Source organism: Mercenaria mercenaria, unplaced genomic scaffold, assembly GCF_021730395.1.
Source record: "Mercenaria mercenaria strain notata unplaced genomic scaffold, MADL_Memer_1 contig_4484, whole genome shotgun sequence".
In the NCBI taxonomy this organism is placed as follows: domain Eukaryota; kingdom Metazoa; phylum Mollusca; class Bivalvia; order Venerida; family Veneridae; genus Mercenaria; species Mercenaria mercenaria.
The window spans coordinates 12,656-24,025 of record NW_026462715.1 but is presented as its reverse complement, the minus strand read 5'-3'; the positions used below and the strand labels follow the sequence as shown (position 1 = coordinate 24,025).

At 40.5% G+C, this 11,370-nt stretch overlaps 1 long non-coding RNA gene across 1 annotated transcript; it reads right to left on the bottom strand.

The window, feature by feature from the left end:
• Nucleotides 1–7,156: 7,156 nt before the first annotated feature.
• Nucleotides 7,157–9,455, bottom strand: LOC128553909 (uncharacterized). The gene is made up of 3 exons (XR_008369464.1): nt 9,338–9,455; nt 8,907–9,026; nt 7,157–7,785 (listed from the first exon to the last, which is right to left on the bottom strand). It is a non-coding gene; the product is annotated as an uncharacterized LOC128553909 (long non-coding RNA).
• Between the last annotated feature and the right edge of the window lie 1,915 nt (nt 9,456–11,370).

The window sequence follows — 11,370 nt, the reverse complement described above, 5'->3', positions numbered from 1 at the left end:
TAACCAAGTGGCAAAACAAAAAACCTAATCCCCGATGATTATCAAAAGATTGAAAGAGTTTCTATTGAATAGTTACAAACAAGGATCTCGAGGGTGGGAAAAACCAGATTAAGACATCATGGTACAGACTAACAATGGGGTAAATAATAACAACTTGATAATGAACTCACTACGGATAAAACCTTAAAACTGTAACATTAGTCAGGGCAAGAAAAACATCCAAATTGGCACCTTCATTACCAACGATCCGTGAAAAATAAAACACTCTCCATATGTGACTCAATCCTTACAAATGAATTCCTCCAATTTGTTGTTCCATAATAACTGTGAAAACAAATGGCTCGGTAAGCTAGCTCAGTTTCTGACAAAGCGTGTGCAATTGCTATCAACCTCGTACACGTGCCCGACTGTTACAAAATGAAACATAGTGTCCCCTCGTAGTGGTAGGGAGGTAAGGCGTTTATGGGATGTAGTGGAGTGAAGGCGGGTAGGTAGCATCTGCCATCGGAAGTCGCGGTGCTGGGCGAGGGAGGAAGGGGCGAGGGGAGGGGTGTGCGCGGCTGGCGGGGGCCGGAAGCAATTATTCACAAGATAGCCATACAAGTGAAAACATTGGGTCACATTAGCACACAAAAGCAAAAGAGCAAAAAAAAAAAAAAACAAAACTAATTAATCTATAATCGTTTCTTTCTTTAATTTTCTTTTTTTTCCCTTTCTTCCTTCCCTCCTTTTTCATACCCAATATGTTAGATATAATGTAAAGCACCCAGTCGAACCCGCCCCCATCCCTTCGGCTGCCAACCACCCAATGCCTCCAAGCACTCCACTTCCGTTTTCCAGCCCACCCACCGCGAAAGTTTATTATAAGATGAGCCCTTCTAACCCTTTCAACTGGCCACACTGGGGGCCTAACACATAAACCGGCCACCCCACCCCACCTCCCCGCCTGCACCCAACGACCACCCCCCTGCCATCCCCAAACCCCCCCCCGCGTTCCCCCCCCCCACCTCCCCCACCAAACCCCCCACGACCGGGCCTATGCACCCCCCAACAAACCCTACACACACCCCCGCACAAAAACCACTACAAAACAGCAAGACCATAATACACAAAAACCAACAAAATAAACCACCCCCAACCCGGCAAACCACGCCTATCCTTTCCTCAACCCAAAAAAAAACACTAACAACATACCTCCGGACAAATAATACCTCTAAAAAACCAAATATACACCCCCAAAAATACCAATATACCGGCCACAATAATATAAAAACCCAATCATGATAACCAACAATCACTACCGACTACCGTGCCGCCCCACCACACACCCCCCCCACCCCCCCCCCCTACCACCCCTCACCCCCCAACGCCCACCCTCCCACCCACCACCCAACTCCCAACCCCCCACCGCCCCCATCCCCATCACCCCCCTCCAACCGCCCACACCAAACACCACCCCTTGCCCCCACCCCCCCCCCCCCCACACCCACCACGCCCCCCCCCTCACCAACCCGCCGCCCCACCACCCCCACCCCCCCACGCCCACACCCGACGCCTACCACCCCCCCCCCCCCCCCCCGCGGCCGACCCCCACACCCCGCCCCGCCCCACACCCTACACCCCACCCCCCCCCCCGGTGCCCCTTCGCCGACACACCACCCCCAAACCCTGCCCTCCACCACACCCTTTCACCACCCCCCCTCGCGATGACCCACACACCACCCCCCCCCCGACACAACACCTCCCCCTCCCTTCACCCACCCCATCCCCACGACCCCCAAACCCCCCCCTCAACCCCCAACCCTTTACCTGCACCCCTCCCGCACCCCCACACACCACCCTAACCACCCTTCTCCACCCCGCCCCTTCCTCCCCGTTAATCCTAACCACCCCCCAGCCCCCCTCCCCACCCCCACCCCCGCAGACCCCCACCCCCAACCCGCCCCCCTTGGCCCCCCACCCCACACCCCTCCTTCCACCCTCACCTCCCCCCCTTCCCCCGTCACTCACCGACCGCCACACACAACCCCCCCCCCCACACCCCCACACCCCTTGCCCGCCCCGCCCCCCCAACCCCAACCACACACCTTCCACCTGCCCCCCCCAACCCCCCCCCCACGCCCCCCCCCATACCACCCACGCCCCACCACCCCCCCCCTCCCCCCCCCGGACACGGCCCCCCCCCAACCAGCACACCCCCCACACGATATCCCTCCCTGACCCCCCCACCCCCTCTCCTCACCGCGCTTACCCCCACCGCACCCGACCACACACCCCCCCCCCTTGCCCCCGCACAGCCCCCCTAGCCCAACCCCCCACCCCGCACGGTTGTCGCAGCGCCACTTCCGATCCCCCCACACCTTCAAATCCCAACCACACCCTTTCCGTCCCCACAGAAAACAAAAAATGACACCCCTTCCGGCCACCTCACGCCAACACCCGGGGTCCACGGCTCCCCAATCCAAAGAAAACGGTTTAAACTCCCAAATTTTCCTGAGCAATAAATTGTCCCAATAACTAACAAAATATCTACAATTTAACAATGACCCCCATCATTGTAGGTGACCTAACATTCTCTTGATTTACCGGAAAATATGACACCAAAAAGTTACAAGCAGTCTAGATGCAATGTGGCATTCGTCAACATGTACAATGAACCAACAGGGGGGACATGTAGCTGGGCAACCGTTGATGTAGATTATAACCAGAGATATTGAAGTCACGGTCTCAATAACGAGGTCATAGATCCAGGACTCTCTGTAATCAAATGGAAAGATTTCACGTGATCATTTTGCTGTGATATTTTGACGCACAGCATCCACACCACCCACAGTAACGAAAAACTGTGTCGTACAGGAATAATACGTTTCGAACGACATTGAGACTCATTCGAGAAGACATACGAAAGAATAGATTTCTTTACACACAATGCACTCCATCTGATACTGATATCGATGAATTTGTGGAGAATATTGATTTGATGGTTGTTCTATATGTAGACAAACACCCCCTTTGACTACCAAGACTATTGTGTTAATACTTCAATGTCCTTGGTAATAACCGAGCAACTCCACAAAGCAAAACATCAGAAACGAAAATTAGAACTAAATGGCGTGAAATAAGCACACAATCGATGAACAGATTTACCGAACACAGTGGCTGAAGTGAATAAGATGCTAAAAAAACAAGATCGTGTTGAATACTATACAGCAAAATTGACATCATGTGGCAAGTATCAAAAGAAGTTTATCAAAGATTACCAAAAATCTTCTTGGGCGATTACCAATCAGGTGAATTTTAAACATCACAATCATCTCCACAGCATCTCGCCGCGAAGATTTCAGTGACTCTTATTGAAAAGATCGAAACAAATCAGAAACGATAAAGGCATCGCAAACACAATCAGTATCTGATTTAGATTACATAGAAAACTGAATACACAGGTTCAATTATGTTAGAGTTTACTCAAGCCTCAGAAACGAAGTGAAATCAATTATCAAAAAGTCCAGCGAAACAAATCATGCGACTAGATCCTATCCCAACATGGTTAATTTAAAAGAATGTCTTGAACGAACTAACGACCAGTGATAACAACAATTTGAATGCATCTCTAGATGCTGCGTATGTGCCCAAAGCGTTCAAACATTCACGAATAAGACTTCTTCTAAAAAAAGCCAATCTAGATTCTAATGTCCTAAAAAACAATAGACCTTTGACAAAGCTATGCCGTTTCTTATCTAAAATCTTAGAAATAGTGGTAGATTTCGAATGAAAATCATCGTGAGGAACAACGAACTTTCATGAAGTTAATCAATCTGCTTATAAAAAATCCCACTCATCAACAAAACCGAAACCCCCGCCCTATTAAAATTTCAAAATGAACATTCCTTCAAATCGTTGGATAAGAACAATGTGACTATACTTGTGATGCTTGATCTCTCTTCAGCAGCAAAGGCATTTGACAACTATTGAACCATTGGACGTGATTCAATATCACTCGCTTGAACGTCACTTCACTACAATTGGTGTTACAAGATAAAATACAAAAGGCAATGCCGACTCACTCATGGATTAAGTCATAAATAACCATATTGGGAAAACCGGGCCCAAAACCCACCTCGCCTACCAATAACCAGTATGCCAAAGATGGCGAGCTATCACAACCATTGCTAATGAAGTATTCATGGGTAAAACACCCCAAGGTCTGTCATGTGCCAAATAACTACACAATTACACCAAAACCCATTCGGAGTCTAAACCAGCAGTAAAAAGCACGTGAACTGAACAAAACATTTCTCTACTAAAGCCGGGGACAGATTCGCAGTATATCAATCCGTCAAACCAATAAATAAAATTCTATTGAAGAGACCATACATGCGTTTGAAAAGTTGGTATTAAAGATATAGTAAAGTTTGATGAATACTAACAGTAGAAAACCAAAGCTGAAAAAACCAGAATAAATCATATTTTCATCTGAACACAAGACACAAACTGTTTCCAAAACATCTCTGTGAAAGTTGGACGGCTCTGAAAAATCAAACAATCAGGCAAAGTGTCAGGAACCTCGGTGCTTTCCTGAATCCGAACATGAGGATGGACAACATGGTGGAATAGTGGGTGTGGGTAGGAAATACCTATGCACAGTTTCGGCAAATTAGTCACATCAAGACTATATAAAACCGCAAACCAACCAAATTCTCTAATCAACTCTCTTGATACATCACGTTTGGATTCATGCAACTCTTTCCCCCCCTTCTATCATGAGTTTCACAAAACGGTCCAAATGAAACAAACTGTCAATATGTCCAAAACACGGCAGCTAGAATCGTAACCATAACATCCAGATACACCATATAACGCCTGTACTGGCGTGAACTCCATTGGCTTACCTGTTCAATGTTATGGTATAATACAAAATTATAACACATACATGTAAGGCACTGCAAAGATAAATCACCAGCTTATGTAGCGAACATGCTAAAATATATACAACCACCAGAAATCTGAGATCGCATAATAATGCATTAAAACTAGTGGTGCCCAAATGTCAACAATACGATTTGGTGACAGGAGCTTTCAGACAGCTGCTGCGAGGTTATTGAATGCCCTCCAATCTGTCATAAAGAGAGTGCAAGACCGTGCAAATTTTATTACAAAAAAGCGCTAAAGCCGCATTATTTCATACAATTCCTTTGGGCAACTAACATCTCACTGATTTACCTGATTTAATAATTGTAGGTAACTTTGCCGGCCAATTAATTACTTTAATTAAGAACACCAGTGTGACAGAATAATAATGGTGTGATTTTTTTCTGTTTGGTATGTAACGAGAAATTTCTCCGGACCGTTTAGGTAGGATTTAGGCCCAATCATCCGGGACGGTTTGCATGCTGTATGCATGTCGGCAGACATCATACCGTTTAATTCTGTCTGTACAGAATGTAAGATAACTCGTTACTATTCTGCTTCTGCCCTGTGTCTTTGATAGGTCAGTTATTGTTTAATGGATCTTGTTATATGTTTTCCTGTTTTGGATCTGCCTACCTTCGGAATTAAATGCTTGTATCTTATTACGGGAAAAAATGTAATTTTAATTTCTTCTATAATAGTTCAATTCCCATTTTTTTTTATTGAACAATATAAAAATTTTTTTATGAAAGCACATTTGAACGTATTTTTAATAAGAAATAGAGTGCTAAATAAATGTGTTAATATAATAATAATAATTTTGCAGTCACGTTGAAAGAAATATGTAATGCTGTACAGACAAAGTAGCTATGCTGCAAACATTAAACGACAACCATATCACACTTCTGATGAAATTTCTGGACTATCCTAATCCAGATTTCATGTCCCCATAAACTGGAAAACAACTCCAGATGATTGATTTTAGGTAAACGTCAGTATTCACCTTCCAAACCAGTCCATGTAAATTGGAGGTACAAGCCGTTTCACTCAGAAATTCAGTTACTTCAAAGTTGCACAATAATGTATGATAAGATTGTCCTAGATCAGGCTGAAGCAGGATATGTGCGCCTGTGGAGAATACTGCATAAGAAAATGCCCATCAGTAACCCACCTTCTCAAAGCAGCAGGTGCTAGTGGATCCAAGGGCAAAGAGAACACAGTTGTAGCTATCCGACTTTAAAACAACTGCCTCTTCTTGTAATTAATGTACATGGTACAGTTGAAAGAGTGTACATATGATGGGGGAAATTTCTGAAGATTACCACATCTTGGTAAACTTGTCCTTGCTTTGCTGACTATGTTTACCAGGACCAATAGTGGAAGGAGTATTTTAATTCATGGAGATGTTATTTGTTGTCTGGATGTGATTTAGATAAGGTACTTAGTACCATCAAGACACTTTCAGGCAATTCAACCATTGAATCATTCATTGAAGCCCATTAACTGCTGTGAAATTCTTTTCAAAAGACCATATAATTATACCCACCAGATTCAAGCCGACCTTGTTCAAAACAGTGAATATCAGCATCCGTACTAAGGAAACAGGAAAAGGCTAGGAAAAGAGAAGAAAAAGAAAAAAAAGGCTGTTCAGTTGAAAATTAGAAAAAGAAAGGTTATGTAAAAAAGAAGTGCAACTGAGCAATTGTCAAACAGTGCTAAAAGGGCTAGAATTGCCCGTGAAACATGTACAAGAGAAGCTGGGTCATCTAAGGGCATACCAGCACCCAAGAAATATTAAGGTCTTTGACATAAGTGCTGAGATATGGTAGTTTATCCCGACTACAATGCTTAATCTTTATGTATATAGCTGACACAAAACTTTTAACAGGGACCATAGCAAACTTCCTTACTTACTGAGCAGTTTGTATTTTGCTTTGAGTGTCCCAACTGAGTTAAAGTTGCTTCGAGTGTCCAAATGAGTTAAATGTATGTTAAAAGATTGTGATACTCATAGTAAGGACATGTTGTAAATAGATATATTAAGGTTTTCTGTTTGTAGTAGGATTAGATTTTCAGTAGTTTGATATTTACTTTAGAATTCTAGTCAGTGATTACAGCAATTGTAATTTCCCGTCCCTAGAATTGCCACTATAATGCCACCCTTTTCAATGGTGGAGTATTTAGACAATTTTCCACCAAAATGCCACCTAAAATGCCACCAAAATGGTGAAAAAATGAACAAGACAGTGGTAAACCCGTTTTCCACTAAATTCCACCTCTTTCCACTTGTGTACACCTTTAGGTGGCAATAAGTGGAGTATTTAGACAGTTTTACACCATTATGCCACCATTATGGTGGAAAATTTGTTTGCCATTTAATTACACCAATAGCCACCTTCATGGTGGCAGTAAGTGGAGTATTTAGACAAATTACCACTAAAATGCCACCATTATGGTGTAAAATCTATTTTCCATTAAACGCCACTTACTTCCACCAATCGCCGCCTAACAGGTGGCAGTAAGCGGACGAAATTTCACCAAAACGCCACTATGGTGGCAGTCCTATTTTCCACTAAATGCCACCAAATAGCTGGCAATAGTAGGAAAATACGTGGCAACTAGTGGAAATCGGCTGCACCTGCTGAAACGGGAAAAAAAACTCAGTAATAAGCAAAAATCATATTATATTAATATATTTTTTATTTTTATGAAAAATCAAAGACCCTTCACAAGAAATCACAAAAGATCTGAACACGAGGATCAGGATGTTGTCAATGCAGTCTTATTTCTTCATATTCCAGGATGGCTTAAGTAGATGGCAAATGACTCTCCAAATTTCACTCCTTTGGATGTAAGGCCATTTTTCCAGCACACAATCTGTAACAGCAAACCATACATCTATTCATAGATATATTTTTCTAACATTCTGAATAATTTTGCAGAAAATTTGTAAATTTCCTCTAGGAAATATATGAAATCGAAAGACTAAACTAACTCACTGACATAACAAAAAACTCTACATTGTCAAACTTAATCTATGTAAGATATTGTGAAATCATTTAAATTCGCTGGCATGAAATTTTCACGCAAACGTAAAAAGGGCTTTCGTGCGGGCTTTAATTTGCACATTTTCGATTTATAAATGAAAAAATAAATTGAAAAATAATAACAGCGCAGTCTTAAATTCACGCATCCGTTCTAGCGCGAAATACGCGAAAATTCGTCCTACACGAATAAAAACGATTTCACAGTAATATGCAACATCTTTATTATTATAACTGTGAGAAGTTTCATCAAAACCTACATTGTAGAAAAAATTCTATTCACTCAAACAGTTACATTGTTTTGTGGAAATATATGCATCTTGAATCAATAACAAGAACTTGAGAATTGATGAAAGATGTGGAAGCACCATTGCTCTAAGGTGATTTACACCTTGTGTCAAATTGCATGAATATTAATCAATGGATTACTTGTTATGTAAGAATTTATGGATTTAAAAACAATTAAAGGGCAATAACTCTAGTTACTGAAGTGATCCTGATGGAAATTGCACATGCAATGCTGTCCTGTAGTGATCTACATTTTTGTAAAGTTTCATGAAGTTCCATCAATAGATACAGGAAAAATCCCCATTTTTTACCAGATCAAGGGGAAATACTTCTTTTACTAGGTAAATAATTGAGCAGTGTTAAGCAGTGTTAATGAGCTTATAATAGTTACATGAGGTTTAGTGATTCTGTAGACAAAGCTATAAAAATATTTTTCCAATTACAAGCATTTTCAGTTAATCTGACGGACAGATTAAAAAAAAGGACAACGCCAAAAATAATATCCCTCCGTCTTTGGCAAAAGGTAATAGTAGCACTTGGGTTTTTCATCACATTTATAATTAATATTTATCATATATATGCCAGGAAATTCTATTAATTAGTGTATTTCTTTAAAAATTAAGGGTTATTTAAACATTAGCTTTTATAAAAACATATAATATTTACCTGATTCAAAATTATCTTGATATGTTTCTTTTATGCAGTAATAAGCTGTACGCTGCTCAGGTATATACAGTCAGGAAGGCATATCATGTCACAAAGTTGCACTTTTTTCACAGAAGGAACCTGGTATGAACAGTTTAAAGTACATATTGTATCCTAAGTGCTAATCAATAATGTAAATACAAATGTAATTACAAAATGATACAATTTTACAAGCAGTGTTATAAACATGATTGAGCTATATTCCAGAAAATATATCTGGGATTTATCCATCTGCCAAACTTCCTAAGACATAAAAGGAGATTTGTTGATTTTAATTTAAAGCAGTTTGGTAAATGTTGTTTCAAATTCAAGTATTTGTTAAGAGTAAGTAATTAAGACAATATTAAAGACAGTAATAATAATAAAAAAAATAAACAGTATAATATTGTTACCTCTCACAGTGTGTTTCCATTTTCTCCCTGGCTGACTCATCAAATGCCAGATTTCAAAATTTGGTATTACTACACAGATAAATTGATTCCACACATACACTTTCTTGGTCAGCTAAAGAAGGTGTCAAGTCCTTAAGTTGAAAAGCTATTGTAAAAACATCCTTTTTATAAACACTTCTTTTTTTTCCAATTAATGAAGAGAAAAGGCAAGAACTATTTCTTTGCATCTGACCTGATGTTTGCCTGTATATATAAATCTTAACTGACCCAAATTCCACCTGGGATTGTTTCTATACACTTGTGTGGGAGCTTGTAACTTGATCTATCATTAATCTTATCTTTAGCCAACTTTCACTCATGCAGAAATAATACACTGCAGACACATTTAAAAATGATCTTTTCAGATTCAGCTAGTACAGCCAATTTCCACTAGTTGCCACCTATTTTCCACCTTTTTCTGTCTTTCATTGAATATAATGCAAAGATATAATAAGTAATAAATATTCTGTCTCACAAAATAACAAAAATTCAAATTTTCTGTATACCACTCTGAATATTATTTTTGTCCAGCTAGAGTCAGCATAGACTTATTCTCATTTTAATGAAACCCTTTGAAGAAGGAGCCTGGGTATACTGTTTTGCAGATGTTGGTCAGTCTGTCGGTCATTTGGTATGTAGACCAGTCGGTTTGCAGATGATAACTCAAGAATGCTTGGTCCTAAGATCATGAAACTTTATATGTAGGTTGGTCATGACCAGCAGTGACCATACTGACTTGGAGGCCAGTAGGTCAAAGGTCAAAATCACAGTGACCTGGAACAGTTAAACAGTTTCCAGATGATAACTCTAGTACTCTTGAGCCTAGGATCATGAAAGTAAATGGGAAGGTTGAACATAGCTAGCAGATAACTCCTAAAGATTTTTAGTTCAGTAGGTCAAAGGTCAAGGTCACAGTGAGCTGGAACAGTTAAGCTGTTTCCAGATGTTAATTTGAGTACTCTTTGACCTAGGATCATGAAACTAAATAGGGAGGTTATCATGAACGGCAGACGACCCCTACTGATTTTGAGGTCAGTCGATGGTCAAGGGTCTAGGTTACATTGACCCAGAACACTAGAACTTTTTTTGCCCAATAACTAGAGAATGCTTTTGTCTAAGATCACATTTGATACAGAAGTCACTTATGACTGGTAAATGACCCATAATTATTGGTTTAAAGGTAGTACATCAAATGGCCAGTGCACAGTGACCAAGTGATTTCTGTTTCTTGTACAGTTACTGAATGCATCAAGGGGGCAGGGAGCATTTTGTGTTCTACAAGCTGTTGTCAATGTAGAGTTTTAGCAAAGTTAGGTTCCGTGTCAATTAGGCCTGAAGTTTGAAGTTTAGCATTATACCTTGATTCCAACCTGAGTCCATGTGAAGATTTTTGTACAGGGTAATCCAATGTCTTACAGTTCTCTTTTAAATCAAACATCACAAAAATGTCTAAGTTTTTTTTTCCACCTATTCGCCACCAAGAAAATTTACTAAGTCCCTATTTTCCACTAAACGCCACTCAATTTCCACCATAAAAAAAAGCTATGTTCTACTTTCCACCAATTTTCACCTTTCTGCCACCATAAAGAAAAACTATGTTCAAATTTACACCTAATGCCACCCAATGCCACCTAAATGCCACCAAAATAAAGTGGCTTTTGGTGGCAAATTTACCACTTAGGTGGAAAAAAGAGCTGAATTACACCAAATGCCAACTAATGCCACCTATTTACACCAACTGCCACCCTTTTTTCATGGAAATAAGTGGCAAAGAGTGGCATTAGGTGGCAAATCTAGGGACAGTGTTCTAGATACATTTTAATGATCTCTTGTCACATATTTTTGCACATAATTCTAGTTTTGAAGGATTTTCATTCCTCTCATTTTGACTCTTAAGAATGGTGATTTGATACTGTTTAAAACTTCATTTGTTGTACATCTGTTAGCTTTTTGTTCCTTTAAACATGATCTCAAGTCATTATATTTACAAGATG